This window comes from Helianthus annuus, chromosome 16 (genome assembly GCF_002127325.2).
Source record: "Helianthus annuus cultivar XRQ/B chromosome 16, HanXRQr2.0-SUNRISE, whole genome shotgun sequence".
In the NCBI taxonomy this organism is placed as follows: Eukaryota; Viridiplantae; Streptophyta; class Magnoliopsida; order Asterales; family Asteraceae; genus Helianthus; species Helianthus annuus.
Window position 1 is genome coordinate 12,959,472 of NC_035448.2, and position 15,264 is coordinate 12,974,735.

The following is a 15,264-nucleotide window of genomic DNA, read 5'->3' on the forward strand; positions in this document are numbered from 1 at the left end:
TGTTGATCAGCAGTTGTAGGTCAGCAGATGTTGATATAGGCAGTACTTTGGAGCATATCAGATGTTTGAGCCACATTCAAGGGGAAAGCAAAGTGTAGGTTGCTGCTTATTGTTAGTCCACTGATGTGATCCCGTTTTGGCTTTACATTATGTAACGCCCATATTTCTTAATCCGAAAAGTAATATTACCATACTATTATTTAAGAAAAATTCGGGCATGACCCGTTCGTAATAAGAACGATTCCCTGTAAGATCATCGTGTAAGAACTTAAAGATAACGCAGCGGAAAAATAGCTTTAAAAATTCCTTTACGATCTTAAAATAATACACACATTCAAGAAGCTTACAAAATTCACTTCCCTTTTTACAAATTAATGTGTTACAAAATTAAGACTACGTAACCGTTCTTTCCGTACAATCCTTGTTATTCGACTCGATCTATGCCCGCTTATCTTCGATAGTGGTAGAAGAAATCCGTGTAGTACCTGTGGACATCACATACAACTTAACCATTAGTCATTGACAACATCATACAACAATAATCTGGTACAATTAAAAATCATATAACATTCAACAACATAAACTTTAATTCATTCGACTATCCTCTCGGATTCCTTTGTTTCGAGTTCGGCTTCCAGGTTCGGCTTCAATTCTACAAGAGTCTGACGTTCTCATCCCTGCATTACATTCCAATCTCAAGCACATCATTAGTAACGTCCATACTCAAACGTATTGAAACCATGTATACATGCATACCTGTCCCATTCTTTTCATAGGAGATAAATCCTACTTCGTGCATTCGTATATTCATACGTCTAATCATACGCACCTACATATCTACACATCTACTTATCTATATACATAACTAAATGCTTACATAATCATGTCTACACATACGTACTTACATTCAATTCTTGATTTAACCTATTCGCATTCACTTATCATACTCGTACATTAATTATGGAGTGCTTAGACTTGGATTTATGATCCAAAAGCATCAAGGAAACATTCAAAATTATGCTTGGGAGGCCCGTCGTAGACCACGGTTAATATACCGAAGCTTACGGTACACAAAATAACTTAATTAACGAATTTCAGCATTTAAAACATGTGGAGGCCGTCGACGACGGCCCTATAGGGCGTCGGCGACGGCTATTAGTTTTTCGCGTAGCCAGAAACCTCCGTAGACAGGAAAATTAGGCGTCGGAGAAAACTGAAAATGCACAAGGCGTCGGCGACGGCCCATAGGGGCGTCGACGACGGCCTCTAGTTTTGCCATTTTTCTGCTGTGTTGTTTTGTCGTTCGCACGCACAAAAACTTGCATAGCTTTTAAACCGTTTACCCGATTAACCTCCCGTTTCTTCCTGCATGATTGTAAACTAACATTCTATTATGTGAACTTAAAATCCAACATCCGGGTTAAGGAAATTCTTAACTTATACATTTTCGGCTTATTATCCATTACGAATTATTCGACCCGTCATGCATTTATCAACAACTCATATGTTTACACTTAAGGCTCACATAATGTTAATGTTATAACACCTTACACTAACCGGGCACATGAAATACTATCGACATTGCTTGTACAAACGTTCCGTGCTAAAGTATACCTTCACTTTGACCCATTAACCTAAGTCCCCATTCTCGGTTGGTGCACTTATGTGCAATTTTACCCATTACCCGGTTACATACCGTAGCCATTACATAGACATTATTCGTCATAGCATTACAACTTTATATTGTCCCATTCGGTCTACTAAGCTAAAATTACCAATTTCATACGACCAAAACCATATGAAACTTCAAACCCCATCATGCTTAATCAACTAACGCTACTTTACTTAAATAAAATAAGAAGTGATTATAGAAATCACTTACCTTGAGTGCTCCAATAAGTGTATTTGTGACCTTGCCTTATCTTGACCCGTTATCCTCCTATGCTTGAGCTCTCCTTGACACGTTCCTATTATCTCATTCCATTACATCCATTCAATAGTTAGTATACGTAATCATACGCATCACTAATCACACTTCTATTCACGTGTCAATCGCTTAACAAGTTCAACATGTATCATAATACTACAATGCTAATCAATCTAACAATTTATCATTTCATCATCACAAAAGTCATACATGAGCTTCTAGCATGCATAATTATGTATTTACATCATGTTCATTATTTTTTCAAAATTCCATACTTAGAATGATAACATTTTCTAAGTTAGGCAACTTGTTTCATACGTTAAACATTTCATACCATCTCTTAACACCTTGGTTTTTTACACATCCATTCTACTATTTTCTATCAACAACCCGTTTCGACCCGTTGGTGCAATCATATGCATAAACTAGTTGGTAAGTGTTTTAGACACTTAAAACAATCAAATAACTTACTAATAATTTATTAAAATCAGTAGTTCATGATTCATACAAGTGTGCATAACAATACAACTATTTTTACTTAATATTTATACTAAAAATGTGCAGCAACTTTCTGCGCAGCAGCTGTTCACGACACATTTTAACCCATTTATCTTCTGATTCAGTTCTTCATGTTCAAATATGAAATGATCTACACTCAGAGACCTTTCTAAGCATATAAAGATCGTAACAATCGGACGTTCCTATGATTTTATATGATTTTTACAAAATCAGCACAGAAGCTGAAATGCTTCCAAACAGCTTGCTGTCAAAACAGTATTGCCGACTTTGGGCACTGTTTTGGCCTGTTTAACATCCGAATTCAACAAACATGTTCAAACACAAAACGTAATATGTTTAAATAGCTTTTTGAGCATATAAGGCTCGACCTCACAGGTCCTTCCTATGATTTTATATGATTTTTGCAAAATTGTTGCGCAACAAATTTTAATCCTAATCAGCTTTGTTACTCGATACACATAGCATGTTATTTTGTACACAACATCATAACTAAGCACTTTTCATACTTGTAATACATAATCGCCTTCATTACTATTTAATTAACATTCCATACAAGTGATAACACACACTAACCTATACTAGGCATTTCATCAAACACTTGGTGTGCAATCTCCTTTCCAAGCATAGTGTACAAGTGGTTTAAGCATGTTCTTCCCAAATTCATCTCATGAACCATTACATTCAAACAAAATCATATTGTCACCTACATCATATTACTATCAAAACCTAATTCATAACACATGCATCAACATAATCAAAATCATCACTAAACACATGTTCATCATAGTCTTTCTCATACTCATAAACATGGTTTCCTTCTAAATCCCTAAGATTACTAAAATTCAGCCATGATTCGATTTAAACATGATAACATTAGCAAGTATTCATGCCAATTTTTGATCGAATTCATACATTCATCAAAACCCACTTCACGGTTGTTCTCCAAAACTGAGAATCGAGACATACCTTATGATCCCCTTGTGATGGTGATCATTAATCCATGAGAATTCACGAATTTGAGCCTTGAATCATCCCTTAATTTGAAGCTTTTTGAAGAACTAGGGCTTGGCTTCTTGAAGCCCCTGTACGTTCGAGAACACACACGAATTGTGTGTTTGTGTGTGTTTATTTTTCATTTTAATAACTCAACTTCCATTTTACTTCAATTAGTCCCTCATGTTGGCACTTAGAACACATTTGGCACAACTCTCTCCATTTAATAGTTTTGCCATATACTTAACTAGGTTAATTAGCCTAGTTATTTATTTCATGATGTGTCTTATATGGACATACGACAAATATAAACATTCGGGTTTTGGGGTGTTACACATTATATGTTCCTCTGGTAGGGTTCAATCCCAACAATATCCCCCTGGAACAGATAATGCCAAAACCCTTCATTATTCAGGACCTTTATTTCTCACCAAAAGTTCCTTAGCTTGTCTTTTAAATTCAGCTTCAAATTCCTTGGAACTTAGATCATCTTCATCCCTACACAGTGTAAGTTCAAGGAGATCCCTCAAATCTTCAACACTAAGGCCTAGTGCTTCTTTCCTTGATATGTACTTCACCTCACCATTGGTTCTGACCAGAGTCAATACGTGGGTCTTTTGATCAGATATCCACTTGGGTTTCTTGGGAGAGATTTATTCTTTGATGAGTTAGGAGATGATGGCCTTGTGAACACTTGCAGACTTTCAGACATTCTTTTGAAGGCTAGTTCAATGACTTTGTTTGCTGCAACTATGTCTTCTGCAGTTTCTTTTTCAATTTGCTCTTGCCTTTCAATTTCTGACATGTCTGTTGAAGTGTTTGGTGATGCAGGTTTGTTTAATACCTTCTTAAAAAGGTTCTGAAGCTTTGTTGAAGTTTCTTCTTTTAGACCCATTTTTATGATGGTATCATTGAAGTACTCAGCTTCCTTTTCTTTGACCTCTTCTTCAGACAGCTGTTTTCCTTTTTCTTGGTTTATCACAGGAGTAGAATTGTTTGCTGATTTGAACAATGTTCTGAGGTTTTCAATCTGCTGTTCAAGCTTCATCATTTGTTCTCGTTTCTTTGAAGCACCTGAAACAGTTATCTTTCTTTTCTTTAGCCTTTCATAGGCTTCATCAGTCTGTTGTTTTGACCATTTTGATACGGCTTCAGCAGTATCCATTTTTGCATCCACCAGCTCCTTTTTCTTTCCTTTATACTCAGCAGTTAGGTCAGCAATGAGCTTTTTGTATTTGCTCCAGTTTGGAGCATTCTTCTTCTTTGTAGGATCATTCTTGATTTTCTCAATCCTTTCTGCCTCATGCTTTAGAGCGACTATTGGCCATTCTTCGAACTGTTATTCTTCAGCAGGATAGAATTTCTCTTTCATGATGTAGGCTAGATATTGCTTTCTTAACTTTTTCTTTTGATCAGCCTTTTCTTTGTTTAGGTCTTGTGCGAACTCTTCTATCTGCTTTACTTTTGTGAAGTAGAACTCCAGTCTTTTAGCAATGCCTTCGTCACTTAGACCTTCACTTTCACTATCAACTTTAGCTCTTGTTTTAGCTTGCTTTGCCTTGATCTTGAGGTAATCATCCATATCTTCTGGTGCCATGTAGCCTATGAGTGAGGAGAATCTTCTTTTTGAAGGATCCTCTTCTGTATAGAATTGCCTCATCTCATTTTTTATAGCTTCAAGTTCCAGTGGATATTTTGCAGCATTAGGATCATGTATGCCCTCATTGGCAGAGATTGGCTTTCTTTTTCTGTTGAAGAGCTTTGGTTGTGATGTAGGAAAGGTGAGAGCAGTGGTGGATTGTTGACTAACAGCTGTTGAAACAACTGGTGCCTCAACTGCTGTTGTCATTACAACTACTGATGTATCAGCAGATGTCTTCTGCTTTTGAGCAGGGGTTGTGATGGCAGTTGTTTGATTGGTGATGAGTGGCTGACTAACAGCAGTTGAAACAACTGGTGTTTCAACCACTGTTGCCATTACAACAGATGTTATAACATCTGCCGTCTTCTGCTTTTTGGCAGGAGGTGATGATGGGTTGGCTGTTTTTGATGGTGATGGTGGTTTTGGTGCTGTAGACACAGATGGTGGTGGAACAGTAGTTGTGGTGGTGTGTGGTGATGTGGTGTGTGTTGATACTGCAGTTTTGGTTTGGCTACTTTCTGGCTCAAGATATATACCATCATCAATTCCCTTTTTCTTCCACTTGATCTTCTCCCCCTTTTTGGCATTATCTGAGAAGGGTTCATTCATGAAGAGAACAGTGGAGGGAACTTTTCCAGAGGCACTTTGAATGTGAGCTTTGATAGCTTTGATATCTGCCTGGGTATCTTTGAATCTTGATTCCACCATATTTGTCAGCTTTTGAACATGTATGGCATGCTGCTGATTTGCCATCTGCTTTTGTCTTTCCAGCAGTGGTTGGAATAGATTCCATAACTCATTTGCAGCAGGTGCCTGTTGAGCAGGTGCTTGAGCAGGAGGAGCAATGGATTGGGCTTTCTGAGCTTTTAATAGCTGCTGCACAATATCTTTTATTTCAGCAACTGAGGTTTCAAGGTTTTCGACCCTACCCGTCAATTCCTGATATCTTGAATCATCACCTGAATTAACAGGATCATCTGAATCCCTACCAGCAGTGGTTTTACCAATGAATGACTTAGGAACAGAGTCCCAAAAGTCAGCCATTGATGCCCCTTGTTCTTGGTACTAGGGACTTCTTTCTTCAGCACTTGATAACCTTTTGATGTTGCCGGTAGTTAAGACAATCTCACTGGTGGTTCTCAGTGGTGCTATTGAAGAAATTGCCTTCAGGGAGTCTTATGAATGTAACCACTGTCCAAATGTAAACCAGTGGGTTCAACATTTGTAGTGGCTGCTCCACTTGAACTACTGACAGGAATTACTTGTAATTCCTGCAGTGTAACCTCCTCAGTTGTTGCTGGGATAGCAGAAATGTCAACATCAGACCCAGTCACCTGTTGAAGTATACTCTCAGTGATAGGTGGTTGAGAGGAACTGGTTTGTGTCTGAGTAACATCAGCTGCATGCAACAAGGTTATGGTGGATGGTGGTATTATGTGGGGTGAGGGTAAAGGAGTTGAAAGAGACATGTCCTTGGGATCAGGACTGTGGAAGATGGATCCGAGTGGGTCCAGAGCTTCATATTGTGGTGTCCCTATGTTTACAACCTGATCCTTTTGTGAGGATGCAGGAGGAGTTTGAGGCAAGGGTTGAGATCTTTCTTCCACCTGCTGTGAGGAAGTAGCAGAAGTGGTTATTGGTGACTTTTGTGCTGTCACTGGCATTGACTCTGGGATCTCATCTTCCAGAGATGCCTTTGTTTTGGGTTTGGTGGGCTTTCTGGATATTTTCTTTTTGGTTCTTTTTGTGGTGGCAGGTGTGGGTTTCAAAACAGTGGGTGTGCTGCTTTGATCACCTGGAGCAGTGGGCTCAGCAGCAGATACCTGAGGAGCAGTTTCATCTGCTAAATTCTGCTCAGGTACCTCTGCTTTTGTTTTTACAGGGCTAACATCCTTGAGAAAGTCTCAGGTGTTAAGCCGTTTATTTGAAAAGGAGAACCTTGTTTGAGCAAATCTGCATCTTTCTTTTCAAATTTTTGTTTAAGATAATAACTCAGAAATCGTGGAAAGAGCAGAAATGCTTTGCTGTCAACATTCTTTACCATATCATTAAAAATTTCCTGGAAGTAATTGTAATCTTTATTATTTAAAATGGCATAGCCCAGACATTGAATTTTTAATGGTATTTCATTGAAAGATGTTGTTTTATTTGAAGCACACATCAAAAGTGTGTGAAATAAAAATCTGGGTGCAGAAGGAAAATAACCTTTTTGTAAGGTATCCCTTTTAGGTTGTTCTGCATATCCCCTGTTCAGAAAATCATTTTTCAACTCGGTTTTTGAAAAAGAAATTTTACCTTTCTGATCATCGAGTTTGAAGACTTCTGAAATAGATTGCGGGGTGATTTGGATGGCTTTACCCTTTATTGAGGAGTTTATGGCTTTGATGACATCATCTTGTTTCTCAAGAGTGGCATTTTTCCAGAACTCTCTCTGGGTTTCCAGGTAGATGGGAGAATCTGCTGTTAACAAAGTTTTATACTTTGATGCAGATATGATGTCTATGATGGAATTGAAAGTGTTGTCGGTTGTGGGTTTTGTGAGTATACCCACGTAGTTGTGAGGAGCTTTGAATGGTATTTCGCTCGCTTCAACAACCATTTGAGTGGCGTCTGTTGGGGTGGAGGAAGAAGATGGTTTTGATTTTGACTTCGATTTTGATTTCGTCATTTTTATGAAGAAGATCGAAGAAGGTTTTGTGAGGAAGAGTGGGAAACTGCTTTGTGAAGAGAATATTTGGAATTCAATTCGACAGTGTGAGCCTCTGTTTGGGTTTAATCAGGGTTTTATTTTAGGGAAAAAGTGAATGCTGATGTGGCAGCGGTTATAATGATCTGATGGCTAAAAGTTGACCACGTGCCAACCCCTGATGAAATGTTAAATAATGGAGGACAGTTGTTTTGACAACCACTGATGGATCAAGCATCAGTAGTTACAACGGTAATGAAATGAAGCAGTGGGTGTATCAGTGGATAGAACAATGATTTTAAACATCAGTGTTTTTGAAAGAGCAGGGGTTGATTATCAGCAGTGGACAGACTTTAGAGAACAGATGTTGAGGCACAACAACATTTAAGGTACAACAGTGGTTGAAGATAATAATGAGGATCATTAGTATAACAACTGTTTGTGCAGCAGTGTTTTGTCTTTTGACAAATAATTTTAGCATCTGCTTGTTCAGATGTAGGAATTGATTTTGTCTTGTGAAAGAAAAATATCTTATCTAACATCTGTTGAGCACCAGAAATGCTATTCTTAGCAAAATACATTTTAGATGTATATTATCAAGATTAAATTGCCAGCAGTTATCTATAGAAATTTTTGTTCAAGGTTTTGCCACGTGTTCATTACTCCTGACAGTGGTTTAGCATCCCAGATGATGAAAACTTTTCTACTAAAGCTACTCATTTTGTGTCTAATTACTTGAACTAGAACATGAGTATCTCAGTAGTTCAAAATCAATTTGCAATCAATTTTTGATCTGTGACAACCAAACTTGAGCTTAACATGACCTTGATATGTGTGCCATTTCCTTTTGATCAGATTTAAGGACAGTAATTTCACACAAAAATTAAGAAATTACATCCTGACCGGTGAGAAACTTTTACTATAAAAAATGAGTAAAAGTACAAAATATAAGGAAAAATGAGATAATATATCCGGTTTTATTTGAGAAAAAACACCTTAAAAAAATTAAAGGATGTTTTGAAAATTATCAAAAGGATCTGACAGTTTTTCAAGTAAGTTCATGATCATATCATTCTCAAGTTATTTTGACCATTGTTTGGGGTCATTTTCTAGATAATTGATTGTAAATTCTTCTTTTAAGGACAATCATTGGAGATGCCATTGTTACCTGAACGATTCTTGTATTTGATGAAAGCACACAGTTGCATGATGACCACTGTTTACCTAACTTTGACCTCATAAGTGTTTTATGCTTATACTCTTATTCTTTTGGATTCAAAAGTTTTAAGATAGCCACACTTGTTTATTCTCTTCTTTTCCCTTTTTACCCTTCCCATTCACATGTACAGAAATACTCACTGTGAGACTTTATTTTGAGGAAACTTAGTCCAGAATCATTTTGAAGTAATGTTTTGAGAGATCTGGTCACATTTGTACATGTTTTATTACCAGATCTCACATTACGTATGATTTGGACTGTTTTGACACCTTATTTTCTTAATGTGTTTTGACAAAGTTGATTTGGTCCTTTTGAGGATTCTCAACCTGCCTTTGAGCACATAAGAAATTTTGACTAAAGCTTTATTTCCCTCTTTCTATGTTAGCAGAGCACCAGTGTTTAGATGAACATAGGTTTTGCTAATCTGAGGTGCATACTTTAGTGTAAAATATGAAAACATCACTAATTTCATAACAACAGTTGAAATCAATTTTGAATGATGATGACATCACCAGTTGTATGAGATTTGTGAATCTTATGACATCTTGGTTGTTTTACAGAGCTTTTGAGTCATCATTTTGAACATGATTTCTCGTTACTCTGTTTTTCAACTAAATACAATCAACCTCAGTATCAATGAATTTTGAGCTGAACTGTTATGTCAAATTGATTGTTAGATCGAATTTGACTGTCCAAGCTCTGATACCAATTGATAGGATCGGAGGCTGTCATGATTATGCTTGTTTGTAAGAATTTGACAGATCAATGGATATAAGACAATGTAAAGTGCAGCGGAAATGAATACAAACTTTATAAACATAATCAAAGAAGAGAATAGTTTGATAAACACATGCTTTCTCATTAAGTTGAATGATTACAATGAAAATCAAAAGATTACAAGCATGCTTACAATACTAAGCTCCCCCTCAGCCTGATGCCCCAAGGTTGGTTGTACAAGATGAAAGGATTGAATTGAGGAGAAGAACTCACTCAAAACGATCAAATGTAACAGTACAGGGTACTGTTACATTTATAGACAATCCAAACCACTGAAGTATCTCAGCTGACGTCACCATGAAGGTGACATCTAACCTCCTAACAAACTCTAACCTCTGATCTATACAAACACTGCTATGCTAACTACTGATAGTGTATAAAGTTTACATAAGATGAATAGAAATGCTGCTGCATCATTCCACTGTTGTGAACCTAGCAGTACTTGTCATGAACAGCAGTGCTTGACTCAAGGCAGTAGATTGAGCAGCAGGGCTTTTAGTCTTCATCAGTCTTTGTGTTGATCAGCAGTTGTAGGTCAGCAGGTGTTGATATAGGCAGTACTTTGGAGCATATCAGATGTTTGAGCCACATTCAAGGGGAAAGCAAAGTGTAGGCTGCTGCTTATTGTTAGTCCACTGATGTGATCCGATTTTGGCTTTACATTATCTGTTCCTCTGGTAGGGTTCAATCCCAACAAATTCAAAAAAAAATCTTATCTTTTAGACAACAATCCGCAAACTTTTTACCGGGCATGAAGGGGGGGTCCATGGAAGCTTCCCGAAATCATTTGGCATGTTCACGTGTCGGTTGACGTTTCCAAAAGCATCCATAGTCAATTTACCTTTTCAAGGGGGGCCCACAACTAATGTCGAAGGAGTGTGATTAGTGGTCCCAGACGAGTCAACAATCTTTCCGATCTTCAACGCTGTGTCTTCAAGTCAATTGCTCCAAAGTGAGAAAAGGTTAGAAAGTGTTGTGGGAAAACAACGTTGGTCACATGTATGGAACACGGCTCGGTTCTTCTTGACCCGACTTGAATGTCGTCTAACGGGGAACAGTATACTTTATTGGAACACGTGCACTGAAACGGCTTGGACAGAAGGTGGAAATGACATGAACAGAATCTGGTACCGGCTCGAACAACATGTGGAAACGGCTCGAAAAACGTCTGACGGGACAGCGACTGTTTATTAGAACAAGTGAAGTGAAACGGCTTGGGTAGTTTGCGGAAACGGCACGAACCTTGTTGACCCAGCTCGAATGTCGGTTGAGGGGGCACGTGCAATGAAACGACTTGGATTTTTAACTTTATTGGACCACATGCAATGAAACGGCTCATGCATGTTGTGGAAACGGCTTGGATTTTTAACTTTATTGGACCACGTGCAATGAAACGGCTTTACATTTACTTTCTTGGAAGGTGTTCCCAGAAACGGCTCGGGCGGCGTGTTGAAATGGCTCGAGTAGCAGCTTTATTGAATGGAGTGCGGGCAAACCGCTTAGATTTTTTTTTTCATTTTAAATAAGATCGCAAAATATTCGTACAACGCCATTGAGAAACCTTGAAACAAATAATGTCTGACAAAAGTAAGAGTGACGTATACTGCTCGCAACCAGTTAACAAATCATCAACGTGGATTCTAAAGAAATGGAGGGTACCCAGACACCCGGGTGAAACTTCATCGTCTGAAGCTTCACAGCCACAGGTGCCGGAAGAAAACAACTTTGTAACTAACCGTTAAAGCTTTCACCCGAACAGAGGCGGTACATGGGCAATTCCAGACGACGAATCTGAGAATTTGTCAAAAGATGTTGCAACATTTTATAGTAATTGGGACGCCCCATTCTGTTATTCAGCTGTATTAACTCGTTATGTAGAGTTAGACAAAAAATTTTGGGGCACTCTGTTAGGCTATCGTTGTAATGGCTACCTAACAACAACGGTAATTTTGTTAGGGCATTTTTTTTAACAAAATTTATATTTTTACTGTTTTTTACATGTAATTTGTATTAATATAATATTCATTAAACAACATATTGAGGGATGGACTGGAAGACTAATGGCTTGGAGAAGAAGAAAGCTACAAAGGGATCCCACGCTAAATTTGCGGTGGACAATTCTTCCACCACAATTCTATGACACGTTACTAGAATCCGTTCCTAAGAGCGTGGTTGGTTATGGAAATGGTAAAGTATACCCATTTCCTTCCTTTTTTGACGTGGATTTCGTGTTTTTCTACCCGTTTGAAAACCTTTGTGGACGAGGAGACAAATTTAGGGCAGTTATTATTCCACGTTTGACGAAGCTCAAGGTGTATTTAACTGGTTTGCTGGTGCATTTGCAGTATTGGAAAAAGACAGGCAAACAAGAATGTTGCATAACTCATGAGCTAAATGATAACTACGTCATTTCTAACAGGTCAGTCGTAGGCAATGAAGCTGTCTATCTGTGTATGCTTATGGAGCATAACGTTACTGGAGACGTCAAACAATTTTGTTTGTCATATAGACGATTCATAGCCGATAAACTGTATTTTGGCGGTGTTTTTGGCACGCCCAAACGCTGTTAAATAAAATAAGTCTTCTTTTTAATATTATATCAAAACTTGATTATATTGGGAAATGTTCATCAATTCAAAGCTACAAATACAAACATTGCTCCTCCCATTTAACCCCATAGAATTTTCATTTCAAAGTTCCCACTAGCAAAAAAAAATGGATTCTTGGACCGACGAGGAAGATATTGCTGTTGCCGTTTCGTACGCTGCCGCTCGTGATCTGGGCACCTATTCAACTTCCGATCCTGCTTTCTGGGGGAAGGTTTTCAACTTTTTTTGCATTCACCTACAAGAGACGACCCGAAGTGTCGATGTCTTGAGGACTCGTCTTGCTTTTCTACGCTTCAAATGTTCCCGTTTTTTAGGAAAGTAAGAAAATGTTAAAAAAATTCATGCGAACATGGAAGAAAAATAGGTAATTGAATAGGCCCTGCTCGACTACGCAATACTTTACGACGAGAACTTTGAACACTTTCAGTGTTTGAAACTTTGAAAATTTATTTGTAATTCACGAATTTAATTTGTAATATTTAGGTTGTAACGTTCAACTTAAATTTGCAATGTAACGTCACCTTTGTTTGACTTTAAAACTTTTGAACATGTTTTTATCAGTTTGGTTGATTCGTGGATTCGTGTTTTTAAATGTATGTAACATAAATGAAATTAACCAGCCCAATAGAGTTTGGGCCAAAACAGCCCACACAGTTTTAAAACATATGAACAGCCCACACAGTTTTAAAACATATGAACGGCCCAAACCGTTTTATTTTGTAATATTTGGGCCCAAACAGCCCACACGGTACATATGAACGGCCAAACAGATTTATTTTGTAATATTTGGGCCTAAACAGCCCACACCGTTTTAAAAAATATGAACGGCCCAAACCGTTTGTCGAGTTTCTTGTCTATATGAACGACCGATTTTAATTTTTTAAGTTATTATAAACATCAATTTTTATAACACATACTTAACCCAAACCGTTTTAGGTCCAAACAGTGAAAATGGGCCAAACATGTTAACCGACCCAAACAAATTACCAATATAAAAAAGTTTATTATATTAATATAATACACCTAAATATTAAACAAAAGATAATAAAAATAAACACAGACAAAACGAAAAAAATAAAATAAAATAAAATATAAAACCATATCCTAATAGATTCCCACTCCGAGACGTGTTTGAATTCACGTCCCACTTCATGACGGTAGTTGATGAGGGCGACTTCCTTCGTAGCCTCCTCACCAAGGTCCGGCATTTCTGACTCCACAGCCTTGTAATATCGGTCGAACGTCTCACATTCCTACCGGATGACACGGAACCTTAAAGATAACGCGTCGACGGTTCGTTGTGGTCCGGACCACGTAGTTGGGCAAAATATTGTTGAACACGGACCCAGAACCCCCTGCCCTCGACGCGGAGGATCGGTAATCGCCTCCTCCCAAGTCTCGCACAAAGCAATATCTTCAACATCTGTCCAGGAAGAGGAAGCCATTTTCGGGTTGGTCTTTGACGACGTTTGAAAGTTGTAAACGGCTAAGAAGGTTGATATTTGAAACGGCGTGTGCAAGGAGATAAGTGAACGAGTGAGAGGGGGTGAGAGTTTATATAGTGGGTAAATTGAGGGGTTATAAATTACTGCAATAAATAAGTTTAATGTTTAAAACGTCTGTTGAGGGTTTAATGTTTAAAGAAGGCTGTTGAGTTCTTTATTATAATACTTTTTCCATTGTATTTTTTTGCATGGAAATTTACTGCAATTGTAGGTGGCTATTATAATATATCGAACGAAAAACAAGTAAACTTTATTATTATTTAATACAAAGTACATAAAAGACATAACATGTAAAAATACAAACATAAACATTTCAACTATAATATGCCAAGCAGTCTTCAGATAACAACATAACTACGCCAAACCGCTGCTTCGGACTCGGTGGAAAACCGAGAGAAAAATAGAAAAGTAGGAGTGAATCTATTTCTTCTTCTGGAATTTGCATCAAAACACCTTTGCAATGATACAGTTGAGTCTTGAACTGACAAGATCCATCCACACTCACTGGGTAAGTAGAGGTGGCATTTCTGAAGAGAAGACACTCCAATATGAGAAACGATATCAAAAGGAAATTTGACAATTAAAGCCCGGAAACACGTCTTTTACACTAACAAATACGTGTGGTTTCGTAAATATTTCTTGCCTTTGATACATGAAAACATCTATGAGAAACAAATAATGGAGAGAGGATAACATTTTCTATGGGATTTAAGTGTGATAGAGGGATTCGTTTAACAAGCACACAAAAAAAACAATGGGGTAAATATATAAGGGAACAGAAGCTGAAACGGCTCGAACAACACATTGAAACGACTCGAAAAAGAGGTTGAAACGGCTTTAGAAGCATGTACCGGCTTAAGCCAACTGAAACGGCTCGGCACAGCTGAAACAGCTTAAAAAGCAGTTGAGACGGCACAATGAAAAGGGGGAAACGACTTGGCTTGCAGTGGTGGGGTCCACGTGTGTACGGTAACGGCTCGGCTCCAACCCAAGGACACGGCTTGGCTCACTAAAGGTACTCGGCTAAGTTCTTTCAACAGGAGCCGAATGAAACGACTCGGGTAAGTTCTTTCAGCAAGGATTTGACACGTGGCGTTCTCTGAAACGCCTTCAAGCCGTTACAGCATTTGTCGGACACGTGGCTTCCTCTGGTTGGCTGGGCGTTGAAAGGATTCCTTGTGCCGTTTCATTTTGTGGAAACGGCTTGACGAGGGGTGTCCTTTGGCCGTTTTGAAAAAGACGGCGTGGTCTTGGCCAATCTCGTGATTTTCCCAAATATAATTATGAGTTATGAGAGTTTAACTTTTTTTTTTAATAATTTTTTTTTATCAGAAACAATTTATATTTATAATTATGAGTTATGAGAGTTTAACTGTTATATCTATTT

The 15,264-nt window shown here is 38.0% G+C and overlaps 1 long non-coding RNA gene across 2 annotated transcripts; it reads right to left on the reverse strand.

Annotated features, from left to right (window-relative positions):
* Positions 1–289: 289 nt before the first annotated feature.
* Positions 290–3,767, reverse strand: LOC110916550. Of its 2 annotated transcripts, none has more exons than XR_002579832.2 (2): positions 3,413–3,767; positions 290–1,967 (listed from the first exon to the last, which is right to left on the reverse strand). It is a non-coding gene; the product is annotated as an uncharacterized LOC110916550 (long non-coding RNA). The 2 variants fall into 2 exon arrangements; XR_004884797.1 differs by having other exon boundaries at positions 290–1,974.
* Positions 3,768–15,264: the final 11,497 nt, after the last annotated feature.